Source organism: Haliotis rubra, unplaced genomic scaffold (genome assembly GCF_003918875.1).
Source record: "Haliotis rubra isolate DU_JTF1 unplaced genomic scaffold, ASM391887v1 Scf1635, whole genome shotgun sequence".
NCBI classification, from domain to species: Eukaryota; Metazoa; Mollusca; class Gastropoda; order Lepetellida; family Haliotidae; genus Haliotis; species Haliotis rubra.
Window position 1 is genome coordinate 11,449 of NW_025765598.1, and position 17,858 is coordinate 29,306.

Below are 17,858 nucleotides of genomic sequence, written 5' to 3' on the forward strand. Positions count from 1 at the left end.
TTGATATATCTGCCAAGTTTTGTGTTGAAAGATATTAAACGGTTTTCGAGTTGTGCTCCGGAAAGAAAGCCCACCACTCCCTTTTAAGACTCAGTCTAAAACTTTTCCAGGCAACCAAGAAAAATAAAAATGACAAAAATCTGTAAAAAGTCAAAGGCACCACTTTAGGTTCTGTTTGATATATCTGCAAAGTTTTTTGGAAATATATTGAACCGTTTTCAAGTTATGCTCTGGAAACAAAATGATTACAGACGGACAAGGCGATAAAAAGAGTGTTATAAATCTGAAATCACATGCTAAGAAGGCTCTTAACAAATTTATGTCAGTTTCCCAGAATTTTGGAATTTTAACCAGGAAAATATGTTTCATATTGTTTGATTCACAAATTCAACCGATTGTTCTTCATAGAAGAATGTCTGTTATGTAACCCGTCTGTAGAAGATGAAATTCACATTATGCTGATTTAAGAAAACAATACAAGCCAAATAATTATCTGTAAAAAATATCCTTCAAGTGACTTTGTTTCCATTCTATCCTCCAGAAATGAAAATGTAATATGTAATCTAGGGCTTTATGTAAAACATGCTGTTATGTTTAAAAGCAATCTCTTATCTGAACTGTAATTATTTCATGAAATGTCTGTAACATGTGCTGCATCTTTGACTTTGACTACTACCATACCTGATTAGCGACATTCTGAGTCTTATTTTTCCCTGACCAAACCCTAAATTTCCCTGACTTAAACCCCAAATTCCCTGACTTTTGAAAACATATCAAAATTCCCTGACTTTTCCCTGACTTTCAGAGAAATACCAAATTTCCCTGACTTTTCCCTGACTTTTGAAAAAATACCAAAATTCCCTGACTTCCCTGACTTTTCCTTACCTGTGGGAGCCCTGTCTGATGTTCATGATATGTGTTCATGTGATCAATTTCATCATTTCATCATGGGACTCACATGATTATAGGTAGGCTTATAGGCAGCTTGTATTCTCCCCAGGGAGTTGAGACCGAAAATCATATGAACACTGATCTATTGACAGGAAATAATTGTTCGCTTTGAGCTTGGTACAGGGTGTGGGTTTGGTGCACCATTCGAAATATGCAAATTATTGTTATATTTTGTCACAAAACCTTCCCCAGTTGGGATTTCAGGTTTAGAACAGGTACGCAGGTACTAAACTTAATGAATCGATGGTTAATCTGATCTCTGCTGTATTGGACATTGCTCTCTGCATCCACCAGTGGTTTGTCAATGGTGTAAATAATGTCTTGAGCGAAAAATAAAGTCACAAATAATTTTTTTCATTTTCTTCCTTAAAACCAAACAAACCCAGCTCGTTGGTGGGAAAACGTGCAAACCACAACCCACCACCTAAACATTTAGCTCACCTAAAGCGAAAGTTTATGTTTTGACATCTCTTACATGAAATGGTTCAAGAGATTCAGCTCAATTTCCATTATAACTGACACAAAGTCAGTGCCTGTTATTCCAAAGAACTTGATTTTCGTACTAGGCATAAAAATTGGAATTTTGATATGTACACTGCATAGTCATATTTTATTTTGAAATTTTCTTGAAATTTTCTTAAATCTTAAAAGTGTCTGGACATGACAGGTCTTGCAATTTTTGCCAGTAAAGGTTTAGTGCATTTGTTTACGCTTTTCACAGATATTTATTGTGATGTGTGACAAAATAAGTGAAACAAACATTTTCCCCGTTGAACTGCGAGTTAAAGCTCTCATACTTAGATTTGAGTAAGTTTTTGGAAATAGGGGCAAGGATTTAATGTAGCCTTAGTTGAAACGATTTTACATTCAGTGCCATTTGTGTTAAACTTTGCTTTGATGGCCATAACTAGCTTTGACTGATTAAGATCAGAAACTGACCATTTGATTACAGTCAGTAATTGGTGCATTATCATCAGTCATTGGCCTTTGTTATTGATTATGATCAATCTTTGGCCGTTATTGATTATGATCAATCGTTAGGCTCCATGATTCATTATGATCAATCTTTGGCCTTTGTTATTGATTATGATCATCCATTGGCCTTTGTTATTGATTATGATGATTAATTCACTTTAATGATTAATTTTGATCAACAATGATGATCAATAATTAACTTTGTGAATAATTATGTCCAACTTAAGAGCACTGTGTTCTAGAGGAACACAAACTATGAACCTATGTAATGAAATGTATTATCTATGCCAGCTGAAATACACCAGTATGAAGAAGAGAGAAGTATATTTTGTGACTGTTAGATTTGCTTTGATACATAGCAGTGTAAATAAGTTTTAAATCACAAATAAATTTATAGTAAAATATTGCAGTGATGTTTGTGATTTATATATACACATTGGTGATCCTAGTGACCTTTGATTGTTGCACTGGGAGTGAGTGGAGTGAGTGAGATTAGTTTTATGCCACACTCAGCAATATAACAGCTGTATGGCGGCAGTCTGTAAGCAATGGAGTCTGGACCAGGCAATCCAGTGATCAACAGCATCATAGGCGGATCCAGAAGCGGTGCGCCCCTTTGTCCTGAAATTTTATTAAATGACCATTGAAACCCTCGTGAAAAATGAAGTGTGCACCCCTGTTTCTCAATAGTGTGCGCATGCGCACGCACGCACGCACGCACGCACGCACGCAACACACCTTTCTCAAAAGCAGTATCCGCCCCTGTCAGCATGAACATCCATCTATGAAGTTGGGGTAAGATGACATGCGTCAACTAGTGGTGTTCCGATTAATTGAAATAATCGAAGATTGGTCGCAGTGACCAAACGACCAAGCAATCGATCACATTTTATCATAATCGAACATAAACGATTTTGGAGCTACTGTTTTAGTCTTTGAAATACTTGACAATGGAACATATCTTAGACGTTGTCAGGGCCTGGAAACGTGTTTATTCTTAGAAAACTCACTTCACCAACTGAAAAGTCATGACTGAATATTTCTCTAAGACTCCAGGAAGTTTATGTTCATGATATATTAGTCATCACTTTAAAGTAGCAAGTTGCATCATGTTATACATATCTGCAATAACAACCTGGATAGGAAAATCTGAAAATGACGCTAACCATTTTTTTCGATGATTGTGCGTTGGTAATGAAGCAATCATCGATTGTGAGATTTCAACCAATTCCCAACACTATAGTACTGTCGGAAATGCTAGAAAAATGCTTTTAGCCTTAATATCTTTATAAAGGTGATAAAGGTACTATGTTGTCAATATATCAACTCGCCTATTGTCTACCTAATTTTTATTTCAATCGATTTTAACATTCCCATGCATTTAAAGGGCAGTTTACAGGAGAGAATTTGGTACCAAAACAGCAACTTAAGATTTTTTCAGAGTTAAACAACAGAAATCTGAAATAGTCTTTACATTTATGCTAATAATACAGGTGGTGTAAAAATATAAATTAACATTTTCCTACACAAATAAATGTGGAATGTTCATGTTACTTTACTTAATTATCGTTTTCTTTATTGAAGAAATATTAATATAAATGTTAAGTCTTAATAAATAAGTTTCCCGTCATGCATGCACATCTTTATCACAGCGTCCACTATGGCCAACGATTTGCAGTCGATTGTTGCAAAGGTTTATAGGTTTTTCTGCTTAAAAAAGACAGAGGTAAACCTTTCATTAGTTTAGAAAGGGTTTATTACAGAACTCGTCGAGCTGTTGGCATGTCTTACCAACAAGTTTACAATATTGTAAACAAATCAGACAAGACAGGGACCGTCTCAAATGCAAAACCGGGACGTAAAACCATCCTTGACAACTTTGACAAGGGAATGCTTAGACGGGCGGTCTACAAACTTTATGAGAAGAAAAATATATATATTCTAAAGAATCTACACCAGTGATTTCGTTAAATCTTTGGCCAATGTTCACAACTATTTTAAACTGACCGAATTACATCCATATTTTTTCAATGAAATATACTGTTGACATGCAAAACATTTATTAAAACGTTGCACATTTCTACAATCAATCGATAAGATAACACAAGTGATAGGATTCTTTCCAATGTACAGTAATTCGTATGTTTATTTCAAAACAAACACACATACACAAATGATCCCTTACATAACTGATACGTATACTATACGTACACATATTCAACACTTTGAACAAAACATCTATTGAGATGACCCCTCACCCGAGCGTGTGCTCAGGTGTCAATTTCACCTGTCGATACCGTGCATGCTGATGATGTAACACAGGCAGTTAATGTTTGTATCAAATAACGTCCCACTACCCCTTATTTTTCTAAGTTTTTGGTATTTTCATCAGTAAAAACACATTTTAGAGCATGTCTCAAAATTTATTCCCTCGGTCTACATTAGGTAGATGTTTCTTGAAGTGATATTTGTTATTTAAGTAACTGTAATACCTCTGAATTTTAAATATAAGTCAAAAAGCATTTTTCTAGCATTTCCGACAGTACTTTAGTGTCAACCAAGTCAGCGAGCCTGACCACCGATCCCGTTAGTGACCTTATACAACAAGCATGGGTTACTGAAGATCAATTCTAACCCGGATCTTCACGGGTTTGCTGCATTGTGGGATGCTGGGTGAAAACTGTATCATTGTATCCTTTGATGGTTCTTAGTGGCAACTTAACATGGTAATGGATAGTGCTGCGCAATATACATAACCGGTTTACCGGTATTTACCGGTTCAGGCATGAACACGATACGTATTGCGATACGCTGATTGAAAACCGGTATTTTGACATGCATTCGGAAAATTTCGTAACACTCGGAAATCTTCGGATATTTTCGTTTTTAAGTTGTTCCTTTCCTTTTTTATTTGTGCAAAATATTATTTACACTTGTTTTTTGTCATGAATAAAAGTTCTTCGCACTTCGCTATTCGTGACCAACTCGTGTTATTCCGGGACAAGCCGAATAGCTTGGAGGTTACGGAAAGGGGCGAGTGGTGACGAATGCGCACTTCCTGCGAGACCTTAGTGCTTCCGGTGACAAACAACGTTTCATACCTTTTCGAATGGTCTCATGGTTGTCAGTAGACAGTAAGGAACCGACAATCCTTGCAGGAATGACAATTTTCCGATTTAACTTAGACTAACTCTTAGTCTCTGAATATATGTAGGGGAGACCGGGTCTAAGCGCACCCTTTAACTTTGTAAGGCAAATGTGATAAACCATACGCCGTTAAGAAAGATTCTTAGAGGTCTACCAGAGAAACTGGTTATCAATATTTAAAGTAACCAGTTCATTTCCTTCACGTAACAATAGTTTTTAGTTTAGAACGTAAAATGTTTTTTCAAACATTGGTCACTAAAGTACCGGGCGGTGGGGTAGCCTAGTGGTTAAAAGCGTTGGCTCGTCACGCCGAAAACCTGGTTCGATTCCCCACATGGGCACAATCTGTCAGGCCCATTTGTGGTGTCCCCGCCGTGATATTGCTGGAATATTGCTAAAAGCGGCGTAAATCAAACTCACTGACTCACTCACTAAAAGTACCCTTCAGTGCGCACTTTACCCCATGTTACACTGCTTCACTGCGGCATTGTATCTCAGTGGGCTAGCACTATAAAACCAGCTTCTGTCTAGGCTAGTATAAGCAGCCACACATATTACCATACACACGCATGCACGTCGTCATATGAGCGAAATATTCTCAAGCACGACGTTAAACCCAATTTCACCTCACCTCACCTCACCTCACCTCGCATGAAGGAAAGGACATGTTAAAAAACGTAACAAATAAACCAATAAAAATGAAAAGTAGCCCCATTGAGACCAGGGATTCTGAACCTGGAGAAATCTAGACTTGCTTCATTTAAGGCTTTAGCATTGCAGGAAGGGCTATGCTGATGGAAAATAATATGGTTCAGGGCTGTGAGACAGGCTTGCCCTATACTGTGTCTGAGAGGGTAGCCATGTAAAACTCTGGCATGTTATCCTGGTTGGATGGTACTATGAAATGGGGATTAGTACGGGCTCATACAAGTATCCATACACGCACATGCGCACACGCATACCCTGATCTCGAACATGACGTTAATTTGAATTCACGCACATAACTTCATCTCGCTTCGCCCACCTTTATTTGAAGCGTTCGCTCGTCACGCGGAAGACCCAGGTTCGATTCTCCACATGGGTACAATGTGTAGAGCCCATTTTTGGCGTACCCCGCTTTGATATTGCTGGAATACTGTTAAAAAGCGGCACAAAACTAAATTCACTCACTCGCTTTCCCCGTCTCACCTCACCCACTTCCACCTCACCTCACCCTTCTCACCTTATTGTTCACACCTCCAACCCACCCGCGTCTCGCTTTCCCCACCTGACTTCACCACCCCTGTAACCACAACAAGAGAGCTTGTAATTAGTCAATGCAGACATTTATTTCAGCATTGCTGAAGTACCAGCTTTTCACTAAAACGACAGAAGAAAAACTAAACTTCCATCTGGGGAGTCTGCTGGCATTCCAGGAATAATGTCGCATTCAGATCGAAACTGAACAGCCAGTGTTACTCATCATCTTTAAATGTATTCTTCGTGATTTTATTATGCCTTGCATCGGCAGCTTTAAACACATAAAGCTAATGTAAATATTGATAATATTTTTCTTCTCATAAGAACATCTGACTATTTACTATTTTCTTTCAAACAAATGCCTCAAAGCCTGGAAAAGTTCAAGCATTTTATGAACATGATGAGGTTTCAGGGAAGTAGTATTTCTAAAAGTAACTACACTTATCAATAGTGATGAACTTAGTGATTACGAAGTACTAAAGAAATAATATTTCGTTAAAATTTGTAGCGATTGACGTCATCAAAAACGTTTTAACTGTATTCCGTTCAGGTTGTAACCAGATGGGTCTCGAAGTTCTATCTATGTCATCGATAACTAGAAGGATTTTAATGTTTGTACAGTGTAACCATAAACCAGACGTACCTTTGCTTGTATGCGAATCAGATGTGATATCTTATGACATAAACGAGTAATAATTATTGTATAAACGGAACAACTGCATCTCGAGCAATGCAGCAACAAACTCTGAACAACTGACATGTAGACAATGTATGAAGAACATAAATATACAAACAACGGCATAAATGGCACCAGAACAATTCTCCAAACACTGACGCCTGGCCAAAGTCTCCGGAACTGACCCAAGCTGACAATCGGATGAACAAATTCTGAAACCTGACTACTGAACAACGCTTGAGCAAGTGTATTGCCCTAACAAAGACTGAAGAACTGCGTTTCAATAAAAACGGTTGGACTACTGTATTGCGCTAGCAACGCTACTGTACAGCGCTCCCGAACAACCCCTAAATACATTTAGCGCCCGACCAACGCCTAAATACATTTAGCGCCCGACCAACGACTAAATACATTTAGTGCCCGACCAACGCCTAAATACATTTAGCGCCCGACCAACGACTAAATAACTTTAGCACCCGACCAACGACTAAATAACTTTAGCTTCCGACCAACGACTAAATAACTTCAGCACCCTACCATAACCTGGACATCATCTGTACTCTGCCAACGCCTGGACATCATCTGTACTCTACCAACACCTGGACATCATCTGTACTCTACCAACACATGGACATCATCTGTACTCTACCAACGCCTGGACATCATCTGTACTCTACCAACACATGGACATCATCTGTACTCTACCAACACATGGACATCATCTGTACTCTACCAACACCTGACATCATCTGTACTCTACCAACGCCTGACATCATCTGTACTCTACCAACGCCTGGACATCATCTGTACTCTACCAACACCTGGACATCATCTGTACTCTACCAACGCCTGGACATCATCTGTACTCTACCAACGCCTGGACATCATCTGTACTCTACCAACACCTGGACATCATCTGTACTCTTACCAACGCCTGACATCATCTGTACTCTACCAACACCTGGACATCATCTGTACTCTACCAACACCTGGACATCATCTGTACTCTACCAACACCTGGACATCATCTGTACTCTACCAACGCCTGGACATCATCTGTACTCTACCAACGCCTGGAATTCTCCAGCACCCCAACAACATTTGTACAACATCAGTAGACTAGAGCATGACTGGTAAGTAAGTAGAATTTCAAAATATCCATAGATACTTACTAGCAAAAGGTACGCAGTTGTACCTTAAATGCGGGAAAAGACATGTAGGTAATGTGAGTAGCAGGCGTTGATTGTTTGCTGAAAACCAAAACATGTTTGCTAAATAATCTTCCCGAAAACAAAATACTCTCATACAGAAAAAATGCCCATCCATCAGTAGTGCATTTGGCGTCTGTTAGCTGCGATAGAGGTCGCACATTGCCGTATCACTGAGACCACACGTCTGTGGGCAAAGAAGACTTGTTGAGTCCCACTCCACTGCAGCACCAAACATTTTTCCAGTTCCTGAAGTGTTTGAAACTGTCTTGGTTCCGAAGACGACGACGCACTGGGTGGGATGACGCGTGCAGGTCTCTGAATCCCGTTCCATTGCCGCACCAAACAGGCTTCCAGTACCGGAAGTGTGTGTGGATGTCTTGCAACAACCAGACGTCTCCCAGTCTCGTCCCAGACAAGCTTAAGTTGACGCTATGTCCCGTGACAGAGACAGATACCCGTGCTGTATGGGGACGAGCGTTGTGCTGCTGAGAGACCTGTAAGTTGAACCAAGAAGAGACATCTGACGCGACTACATAGAACATCTTCGTTGTACATAACGGCCGCCAGACACTTACGGGACACGTGTTCACTGGTCGTGGTGCCAACTGGAGTTGCCCCACGCCATGATGCTTCCTCCTCCCCACGGGCAAGAACCAACAGTCAGCGTAACCCTCGTTACGTCGTCTCCACACTCTGACGCAGCCATCGGCGTCAGAAGTGTTGACCCTTGATTGGTCTAAGAAGACAACTTGTTGCTACTGTCGATGTCGGAAATCGGGTGTTGTACGTCACCACCAACGTTGGGAAACTGAGTGAGTGAGTGGTTGGGTTTTTACGCCGCATTTAGCAAAATTGCAGCAATATCACACCAGAAATGGATTTCACACATTGTACCCATGTGGGGAATCGAACCCGGGTTTTCGGCGTGACGAGCGAACGCTTTAACCACTAGACTACCCCACCACCCAACGTTGGAGACTTGTTCAGGCTGCAAGACAACCACAAACCATTCGGAAGCTGGAAGAGTGTTTGGCGTTGCAATGCAACGGGACTCCACGAGCCTTATTTCGCCTTAGAAAGACTTGTCCACCCAGTGCCGGCGATGTGCGACCTCTATCGCAGCTAACGGAGGACACATGCGCTACTGATGGACGAGCATTTTTCTAAATGGGGTATCCTGTTGTTAGGGGAGATTTTTATTAATAAACATGGTTTAGTTTTCATCAAACAATCAGCGAGTAAGTATCTATATTTATATTTGAAATTCGACCGCTTGACCGCTTTACCACCGTCTTACCACCTCATGTTCTCATAATCAAAGCAACCCTGTTCTTATTAAAGGTCTAACGTTCTCAACATTTTGCTGTCTTCAGTAACCCATGCTTGTCGTAAGAGGCGGCTAATGGGACCGGGTGGTCAAGCTCGCTGACTTGGTTGACACATTTTATCGTATCCCAGTTGCGTGGATTGATGCTCATACTGTCGATGTCTGGTCCAGACTCGATTATTTACAGACCGCCGCCATATAGCCGGAATATTGCTCAGTGTTCCTTTTAAAAAACAATTCTTTGTGTATTTCAAAAACACTAAAATCTCGACTTGCGTCTCTGCATTTTGGTCAGTTTGGTATACATAACACGCGTGTCATAAACCATATAGACGTGATCACATGTGGAGCAATGAAAGTATCCTTTGTTAGATTCTGTCAATCAATACACCCTTTATCGGTTCTAAAACATTTTACTGTCAAATCCTAACATTCTCATTGCTAAATACAGTATCCTCTCTAAACAATAATATTGCTCGCTCACCCCTCCTCACTCGCCCGCTCACTCACCCGCTCACTCACCCGCTCACTCATCCGCTCAATCACCCCCTCACTCGCCCGCTCACTCGCCCGCTCACTCACCCGCCCGCTCACTCGCCCGCTCACTCGCCCTCTCACTCGCCCTCTCACTCGCCCGCTCACTCGCCCGCTCACTCACCCGCTCACTCACCCGCCCGCTCACTCGCCCCCTCACTCGCCCTCTCACTCACCTGCTCACTCACCCGCTCACTCGCCCGCTCACTCTTTTCAGTGTTTTATGTCCTTGCCACCACATTCATCATTTTCGTGGTCAACCTAATGTTTTCGTCCTCAAGTTAACCCTTTTGCGGTCAAAGCGGAGCCTCCTTGTTATTAATTTTGTTAAGGCCAAACATTCTCATCACCTTATTCACCCCTTATACCCTGTTCATAGTTCAATATCCCTACCATAAATTTATCATATTGTAACAAAAATTCATGTCTAATCTTGGCTTCAAGTACAGAGATAATCAAGCTCACAGCCATCAAAGTGATTCCAGCCAAGATACTAGCCTTATGCTGCATTTTATTAAAGTGACATACATTTTGTACAGTCTGCATCCAAGCTACAGTTTTAAGTTTAACAGTAATTCCAGCACAAGTAACGTCAGTCATGTTTACAGTCGCAATCTTGAATTTTCTGACGTCACGTTTGCGTATCATGTGACCTTACGTCACCTATAAATATCCCTGTCAAGGTTAGCGTCGGGGCGGCAATTTTGACTTTGACAAGGGAGGTAGGGTTCCATGGTTACTTCACAGCTAATTTCTCATTTTTCCATTATAAGACATTTTTATTGAATAACTTTTAATTAACTAGGCTATTATTAACACTTGGTCTGCTCTCCAAGTATCTAGTTGTGGATGAGTGATATTTGGGGGTTATTTTCCCACTTTGTTGATATCCGGATTTCGTCTGACAGCTCCGAGAATCTATCCGGATTCATTCCGACGGAATATTCCCGGATCATATGAATCAAGTGTACAGGTTACAGATACAGATACACTCACAGTCACAGTTATCAATCACAAGTCACGAGTGATTTATCGCCAGTATGAAATATTACAGTTCACAGTTTATTTAATGTTTGACAGTCGCTGATTGTCTTCGCGATCCTGGGGGTCCAAGGTCATTCCGACATACTATGTTTGCATTATCAAGTTACAGTCTCTGCGGAGGGTTGCTACCACAGGGGATTATTGGAATCGTCTACAGTTGAGACATACGTTTTTCACTGCAAGTTATAATTAGGATTTGGCCTCATTCTTACTTGTATCATTTTTTATGACAGCTGTCGGAGGTGTGGCCTCCTTGGTATTCATTCCGGGTCACGTGACTTCCGGAATATGTTGTTTACGTTATCTGGATCTAGTTCCCGTTGATGCAAGTTCATACACTTTCAAGTTTCGAAGTTTATTGTACAGTTAATCCATTTAACAACCAAGGGATCTGAATTGAGACTGGCACACAGTATTGCAAAACTACTACAGCCACGAGGACACAGGTTGACGAGCATGGTATCCAGCCCCGATGACAGTCCCGATGACAGTCGGTATCGTGTCGAGACCGTGTATTTTCATTTGGTGCTTTATATATAAAATCGTTATTGGAACTTTATCTACTTGTTGTGTGATCCTTCTGCATTTAGCCAGTTTCGACATTCACTATCTGTTAGGTCCTTGTGATATATTTTCACTAAACCTCGTCTCCGAGCTCTGGTATTTATTTTGTCACATGTTGTGACTGGTGGCAGCATCTATATTATTTTTTTGTAGTTTGTCTACTAGAATTTATCGACTAGTCCTTGGCCGTTCCGTTACAATATTTCCTCATCAAGAACTAGTGCTTTTACTGTCAACGCCTAAAATTTTGCCACCAAATTCACCATTTGTCCTATTCAGAGCTTAAGCTCAGGCAAGTAAACCCTTTTACCATCAAGGCGTAGCGCCCTTATCGTCAAACTAACCCTTTCACTGTTCAGGCGACCCGTGAAGGTCCGAGTTAGAACTGATCTTCAGCAACCCATGCTTGTCGTAAGAGGCGACTAACGGGATCGGGTGGTCAGGCTCGCTGACTTGGTTGACACATGTCATCGGTTCCCATATTGCGTAGATCGATGCTCATGCTGTTGATCACTGGATTGTCTGGTCCAGACTCGATTATTTACAGACCGCCGCCATAGAGCTGGAATATTGCTGAGTGCGGCGTAAAACTAAACTCTCTCGCTCACTGTCTGTTCAGGCCCAGCATTCTGATTACAAGTTACATTTTTGTCACAAACAGACACTTTCGGCTTCAAAGTAACATTGACGTCAATTAGAAGAAAACTATCCCTGGTTGCTGCAATATTGATAAAAGAGGGGTAAGGCCATACTTGCTCACTCACCCGGTAAACCGACATATTCTTCCATTTCAGAAACAAAATGGCCGTCTCTGTAGATTAGACCTTGACCTATGAGGGACTGTCTAATAGGCTCCGCTTCTTTCACTCAGTCTGCTCCATCACAATTGCTGTGGCGGGGACTGTGGCCAACAGCTTCAGTAGACTGACTCAGAATGACTGGATAGAAAACACCAAACCTGTAACATATACCTTGCAAACCTCAACATCAACAACCTTCTCAGCTCTGGAATCATTCTTCCCCTCATTGCCATCAACTCTTTCTTCAATGGTTGGATCTACGGCACTGCGTTTTGTAAACTCTTTGCATATTTAATGTATAACCTCCTATGCGGTGAATGTAACGCTTTTAATCTTCTTGCTGTCAACCGTTTCTTAAAGACTGTCCATCCCAAGACCTATGATAGTGTATTGGAAGACCAGAAATAACGCCATAGCTGTTGGTTGGTTGATATACGCTGTGATCTTTATCCTGCCACTGTCCGACGTTCTGGGGCATTTTGGGGTACGACCTTGACAAGAACTACTGTGCAATTGAAAGAAAAGACAAATTTGCCATGATCGTTGCTGCGTGCATTCTTTTAACGACAGTTCCAATCATCGTCGTCAGCTACGTGTCCATCTTTCGCACATATAAAGAAGTCCAAAGCAGAAGATAGCGGATAAGAAGGATGTGGAGCAAACGAACACAGGAATCCACTCCAAACAGGAAGTGCGGCTTCTGCGCATGCTCATTATGATCATGATCTGCTACTTCATATCATACGCGGACCACCTCCGTGGTGTAGTGGTTAGAGCGTACGCCCGAAGAGCGGAAGGTCGCGGGTTCGATCCCAGGCCGCGTCATACCAAAGACGTTACAATATGGTACTTGTTGGTCCCCGCCTGGCGCTCGCCATTAATGGTTACAACAAGGACTGGTCGGCTCGGAGTCAGTATATAATGTCTGAGTGGGGTATTCATGTTTAACTGCGGCATGGTATCTCAGTGGGCTAGCACTTTAAAACCAGCTTCAGTCTGGGCTAGTACAAAGCAGCCGCACACATACACTCATGCACGTCGTCATATGAGCGAAATATTATAAGCACGACGTTAAACCCAATTTCACCTCACCTCATATCATACGCGCCTGTAGCCGTGATGAACATCGTGGATCCACGCATGGAGCTTGCCGGACGATGGATCGACACCATCGTCGACGTACTTGTCGCTTTCGCACCTCTTCGTCAACCCGATCTTCTATACTGCCAAGAACTCCAAGATGCGAGATGACCCGTGAAGGTCCGGGGTGGAATAGGCCTTCAGCAACCCATGCTTGCTATACAAGGCGACTATGCTTGTCGTAAAGGCGACTAACGGGATCGGGTGGTCAGGCTCGCTGACTTGGTTGACACATGTCATCGGTTCCCAATTGCGCAGATTGATGCTCATGCTGTTGATCACTGGATTGTCTGGTCAGACTCGATTATTTACAGACAACCGCCATTTAGCTGTAATATTGCTGAGTGCAGCGTAAAACTCAACTCACTCACTCACTCCAAGATGTGAATGATTCCAGACAGTGATTATTCGTAGGGACACAAAGAACATAGCGCTGTTCAGAATGTACATTGCACGAAACATTGATACACCTCAGAGATACAGATAAGCCGTGTATCTGCGTAATTTATGCAAATATTTATGTGAAAAACTCAATTCCTAATAAGTCTATTGCGTACAAGTTTGAAGTTTTGTAAATACTCAATAAATTTGATCTTACATGCGTACATAGAAAAATAGATCAAATAACTAAAGGTATATTGAGAGGTTCTATTTCAGCACATGAATTTGGCAACTTGCAGTCTTTCTTATCGTTTCTCATATTACAGATCAAATATAAATAACAAACATAAAAACAAAATTTATACTTTATTATATTTTCACAATAAATGGAAAATGGCAAAATACCCAACTGTGTTTGGAGTGAGGTCGGCACTATTAATTTGGTTACTCAAAAAGAAAATTAGGATACTAATTACCTAATTGAGATGAACACAAGAGAATTACATAAAACTCATTGACCCAAAAAGTTATCTGTAGCTCTGCACACCTGAAAAGACCGTGAAGCACCCGTTCTGTTCTCAAGCACCACTGTTCAAGTTAACCTTTCGCTGAGTCTTTAAGGGGAACAGTCCAGAATCCCCTAAGAAGAGCCGGTACACTTCTTGAAGGTCAGGTGGCGGTGGGATAGCCTAGTGGTTAAAGCATCCGCTCGTCACGCCGAAGACCTGAGTTCGATTCCCACATTGGCACATGAGTGTGAGGCCCATTTCTGGTGTCCCCAGAATATTGCTAAAAGCGGCGTAAAACCATACTCACTCACTCACTCACTCTTGAAGGGTCATCAAACGTCCTCTGCTGGCCTGTTTACCTTTTCATGATGTCATTGATGGACGCTTGGTTGTTTGGAGGCAGCGAATATATGTATTGCAACGTATCAGTATCAGCATTAATTAATGTATATATGCACACCATTTTGATACTGTCCCAACCATAGAAGGAATGGTTATCCTCAAAATACATGCCATTATCCATGTTCTGTTAAAATTCAGTCAAACTTTCACCATTCTGTGCCTTAAGATTCAAGTATTAACAGTATTACCGGGTTATTTTTGCATGTGCCTAAATAAATATGCAGTATTGTGAAGGATTCTGTGGACTCCTCATATCTGCCTATGTGCATTGAATGTAACAGTTTGCTCAATTTTGATGAGGATTTGGTTTTCTGATAAATAAATTCAATTGAAATTGTGATTGCTGCTTTAATTTATTTGGTTGATTACTATTAGTTGTATTATATCGAACCCTGAAACTGTACTAAGTCCTTTTTGCTTTCATATTGATTGCACCATAATGAATGTGAAGATAAATCTTTTGTCACCATGTCCTTTTTATCACATTCAGTGTAATATCAAGGAGATTAATCCAGGTTTAGGGTTTTCACCGATAGTGGAACTGCATGTCACAATATCTAGAAAACAACAGGAATTATTCTAGAGTTAACCATTGATGAAAGTAAATACTTGAATATACATTTCAGCCCAACTTTCTCTAAGAAGTAATTTGTGGATCACATTTCTTTGTTACTTTACAAATGTGTTAAATTATTAACACTTACATTCTTATAAACATGTTAATGTGTGAGAAAATGTGTTACCAGCAAGCGTTATCAAATAAAACATGTTAATGTGTTAATCTTGTAAACACTTTAACCTGGTATTGAATTAACACTAGTGTTAAACAAATTATTAACACTTTAACATGTTAATTTACTGTTATTACCAAGACAGTGTTAATAATAGTGTTAATTCAAAACACTTGTTTTTACAGTGCAGCATTTGCAGCAAAGGCATTCAGCCGTTATAGCGTAGGCATGTGTCTCTCCTCATGTCTCGTGATTTTAAACTTGACTTGGTGACAATGCGATGGGAATTTGAAGGATGATCTGTATATCCAGGAAGTGCTACAAGATCTGTCTTTAAGGACAAAGCTAGGCCATTCCGCTTTCATGCAGTAGACAGCTTTCATTCAGAATAATGCAGTGACTCACCTTCCGTGCTCCGCCATGAGATCAGACTTGGACACCCTGGAACATATTTGAGACTTTACCGGCCACAGATACTAGCACGTGTACCACCTGTTAAACACCTGTTTGAGTTGGAAGTGGCTTGGCACCAAGAATTGCAACAGTTTCCTCGGCAACAGATACGACAGACTGGCTTGGTTACGCGACGTAAAGGCAATTATGGGGCATGATGGGCGAGCTGTCTAAGGCGCCAGGCTAGTGATCCAGCGAGATTTGGTGCCGGGATCGAGCCAGCCAGTGACCGGGTGTAAAAACCTTGTAGTCAACTTTGTGTGCAGACTCTTTCAGTGTTGTCACAACCCCTAGTGTACAGTACACAACCCTGTGCACTTAAAAGAACCCACGAATCCGTTGGTATATGACCAGATGGTGGCCACATGAAGACGTGCAAACACCTACTACTGCAACGTGAAGTAAACTTGGACAAAGTACTGTGACTATGTGTCCCACCCCACCCAGCTGTGAATGGGTATCTCGTAAGGATGGGAAAGCCGCAATAACTCGGTGCGCCTTGTGGTAGCAAGAGATGTATGATCCCCAGGGAGTTGATTGATAATAAGATGTACCGTTGAGACATCCAATGATTGAGGGAAAAAATACCAGCGCCTTGAGCAAGCAGTAGTGCGTGGATATGTGCGCTATATAAATATCCAATAATAATAAATATCCAATAATAATAGTCATCCAAGCATGTGGAGGTACACTATATACTGATTGTACAACTATCGTATATCGTATTGTCTCATCACAGAGGCCAAGATAAGCTGCGTATCCGGGTAAAATACGCATAGAAAATTCCCATTTACGCATTGAAAAATAATTGTTGCGTACCAATTACGCATTTAAAATGTTAGATACGCAAAAAGTTTAAAACAAATGCGTACGGAATATATTTATAAAAATCGCTTGCGTAATGAAAAAGTGTTGTACTGTCAGTATAGGATGAGTGATTTTTTATGAAATAATTTCCATGATATTTAAGTTGGTTTTGATTAGGTATGACATAAGGCAGAACATACCTGCTTAGTAAACTTACTCAATGACATAATACTTAGGTGAGTAAAATGACTGAAATACGCTCATATTTGAAAGCCGTGGGTAAAGGAAATTGAAATACCCACTCAACATTCATAATACCCACTCCAAAAAAATACAGTGGGTACAGTACCCACATGAGTTAACTCTTATCTGGAGTTCTGACTCATCACATGCACGCTGTATTCCCTGATCCTCTCTCTACATGATTCGTGTATTGTGCATTATCCGGTAATTGAAACGATGAACGAAACTGTCCTCTTAATGTTTCCTTGTAGTCAGGACATGATCTTACAGAGAAACATGCAGCTTTACCAACATACTGTCGTGCACATCACTGATGTTAGCCGAAACATACAACTTTGTAAAAATTACCGGGAGTCCATGTGTATATCTGTTTTCAATTTATGTTATAATTCATACCTGCTTGAGTTAAATCAGACGACACGAACTATTTCACGACTGCATTGTGGCGCCAAGTTGACACATGTAACATATAATATTATGCTGTTTTGTACTGCCGGTTGTTGAGGTTGTCTGTCGTAAATGTTGCAACTACAATGGCACACTGCAGCCTGTGTGTATGACTGCGCGAATGTGTACGACGGAACTAGACTCTTCAGTTAAGACAGGCGAGAAGTTGATCCCGAGTCAATATACATGTATGTGTACGGTTTCTATGCCTTGAATGATTTAACTTCATGTGGCTGCTTCCAGAACATCCCACTGTCACCCGTGAAGATCCGGTTAG